This window comes from Phascolarctos cinereus, unplaced genomic scaffold (genome assembly GCF_003287225.1).
Source record: "Phascolarctos cinereus isolate Bilbo 61053 unplaced genomic scaffold, phaCin_HiC Scaffold_9;HRSCAF=440, whole genome shotgun sequence".
NCBI classification, from domain to species: domain Eukaryota; kingdom Metazoa; phylum Chordata; class Mammalia; order Diprotodontia; family Phascolarctidae; genus Phascolarctos; species Phascolarctos cinereus.
Window position 1 is genome coordinate 43,977,077 of NW_027556402.1, and position 3,302 is coordinate 43,980,378.

General features: G+C 40.5%; 1 pseudogene; it reads right to left on the minus strand.

Moving 5' to 3' along the window:
- Positions 1–1,886: 1,886 nt before the first annotated feature.
- LOC110199798 (large ribosomal subunit protein eL18 pseudogene) lies at positions 1,887–2,454 on the minus strand (annotated as a pseudogene).
- Positions 2,455–3,302: the final 848 nt, after the last annotated feature.

Here is a 3,302-nt window from a genome sequence, read left to right on the forward strand (position 1 = left end):
TAGGTGGCGTATGGGATAGAGCACTGGCCCTAGAGTCAGAAGGACCTGAGTTCAAATATGGCCTCAGAAAACACTAGTTATGTGACTCTGGGCAAGTCACTTAACCCCAATTGCCTCACCCCCCCAAAAAAAAAATCTAACTGCTTTCAAAGCTCAACTCAAGCATCACATTCTATACAATACTGTTCCTCATTTTCAGCCTTTAATTACCTTGTAAACTACCTTAAAATATACGCAATATTTTTTGCATGTATTTTACATTTACTTATATGTGTACCTGTGTTTTGTCTGGCTCCTCCCCTCCAATGCAGTGTAAGTTTTTTGAGGCCAGAGACTGCTTCAGTTTTATCTTTGTATTACTAGTATCTACAAAAATGCCTGGCACGTGAATTGAATATTGGATTGGTGGGTGACCCAGGGCAGATAATCATCCTACTGAGAACATAATAGCAAGGTGGCAAATGATTCAATTTGATTCAGCAAATTAGAGAATGTATTAAACAATGAACGTGCATTGTTGAAACTGCTAAAGAAAGGGTCAAGACTGTGATAGGAGGGAAGTGAAAGTAGGTTAGAAGTAATGGACTTAGAAAAAAGTAATTAAATCAGTTAATGCTTCATCATTTCATATCCTTAGAATTCTTTAAAATTTTTGAACCAAAAGGAGCATGGATATTTCCTTTCTCCCTTTTTATCCATAATTTTTCTTCCCCATTCCAACAGCCCCACCTGATTTTAAATGTCTTTCAAGGATTCTTCCAGTTCCCATGTTCTATGATTCTATGATTGTTGTGCTTGCCTTCGTTTTTCAGCTCAGAGCTTTTAAAAAGTCAGGAGAGTATTTCCTTGTAGATACATCATTGCTATAAGGTAGATGGTATTCCCTAGGTGATGGCCTTATAGTCAAAAACCAATATCCATATAAGTATAATTAACTGAGAAAAAAATTAACATTTTCACCTCAATTATGAAATAAAAATCTAATTTTTAAAAATTGAAATAGCTATTTATAAATAAGAGACAATATTGCATAGGGGAGAAGGCTAGCTTTGGAATCTGAAGACCCAGGTTCAAATCCTACCTTTAGCACATATTAGTCTTGATTTTTGGAACATTTTCTGATTTCTGACTTCCATATACTCACATTGGAACTTTAATAATCAGCTTAGCAAGCTTGGCAACTAGGTGGTTCAGTGGATAGAGTGCCAGGACTGGCCTCAGACATTTATTAGCTGTGACCCTGGGCAAACCCTGTTCCCCTCAGTTTTGTCATCTGTAAAATGAGCTGGTTAAGGACATGGCAAACTGCTCCAGCATCTTTGCCAAGAAAACTCCAAATGTGGTCATGAAGAGTTGGACACAGCAGAAAAAATTGAACAATAACAATTAGCAAGCTGCTTCAGGTTGGCTCCAGCACATCCCTGGGCACTGAAGTTATATGAAACTTAACACAGGTTACACAGCAAGTCAGTGGTAGAAACAAGGGACAGAGTTCAGGGCCTCTGCCTGATTCAACTCTCACTGAAACACACTATATTCCTCTCGAGACAAAAGCTAAGTATTTTCAATATCAAACTTAAAAAAAAGGTACAGCTAATGTTTTTAATTGAAATCTGAAAGAGATTTTATGTATAATTTAATCAAAGCATTCCACTTTAAAGATGAGAAAACTGAGGGCCAGAGAGGTGAGTAATTTACCACAGGTAATTTCCTTTCTCCCGACCAGCTTTCTCCACCACTTCATCATGACTCTGGTGTGCAAGACCCAACAATTGATCCTGGATTAGGAGCAGCGAACAAGCCACAAACCTGGTGCCTCCTTCTCTGTTTTGCCCCAATATTCTTCTTCTTCTTTTGTTGTTGTTTTTGTTGTCCAAAAACGGAAGTTAGCTTTTGTAGCCTCGGCTGGCACAGCGGCCCCACGCACGCTCGAACTTTCGGTCTTTGGATTGGACATATGGTTTGGTGTGGCTGTGGGGAGTGCCCGGTGCCTTCCCAGAATACCTGTATACCTCACAGCCCTTCCGGGGACCAGACAGCAAGACAGTGCCCCGGCCCTTGGGCGAGCTCGTGGCCCGGCTGGTCATAGGTAAGGATTGTCCCACCAGCCTTGAGGAGGCGATTCCGGGCATTGCTAATAACACGGAGGGCACACACCTTCAGCTTGGGGACATCCTGGATCCTCACATCATCTGTCCCGTTCCCAACAACCACAGCCATGTTGTTCTCCCTGCCGGACAGCTTCATTTTCCTGATCATTCGGGACAGGGGCAGAGGGGACCGGTTCGTCCGGCTCATGAACAGCCTTTTCAGGACAACCTTGGTGAAAGTCGAGCTGGTTCTACAGGCCAGGAACCGGTAGAGGTTCACCAGCAGCCGCAGGTAGATGTCCTGGCTCTTGGGCTCCTTGTGCCGAACTTTCCCGTCCTTGTTATAGAGGATGTCGACTCCCATGCTGGTGCCCTACCAAACACCAGCTCAACCAGGAAAGCTCCAATATCTTCTACACTGCTAATGCTACCCGGGTGTTGAGCCCTTCTCTAGGACCAACATGTTCTTTCCTTTGGGACTTTGCTTCTCTAATGTCTGAGAGCATTATGTTCACTCATCTCCACCTTTTGATAATTTTTGACTCATTCCTTTAGGCGCAGATACTCCCTAAAGCCTTCACTGATACTTCATTCAGGAATTATCTTTCCTTCATTTGTATTTGCATAGCAATTCATAAAATTTGAATTTTTTTATTATGAACTTAATAATTAATAAACATAGATATAATAATAACAACAAGGATGGCTGGTTTGCTGCAAGAGTTATAGTCCACAAAATGAAATTGTGCTGCCATTGTCAAAGGAGCTGACTTGAGCTACACTGAGGCCAGAGTCTTTGCTTAGTGGCACTCATCCCTACCTCTACATCTTCACCAACTTCAGTTATATGCAACCCATGGTTTCATACTTCATAAATTATGACATTGTAGAAAAAATAAAGCTTGACAAACAAAACAGAAAAACAACTTTCAAAATAATAAAAACTTAAAAAAACAACAAAATACATGGCAAATGGGTCATTCCCATGTGTACATTTGATAGACTATTATATTTGGAAACCTGTCCATATGTTTTTGTGGTGATAGGTTGACTATAAAGGTCAAATAGTTCTTTTAAGTGTCCTAGAAACTCTGGGGAGAAGGTTATTTTCAATGGTTATCCAACACTCAGCCATTTTCTTATTTTGTGTCCTTTTTGAGCTTTTGAGAAATATTTAATTATATTGTAAATGTTTCTGTTTCAATAAGCTTT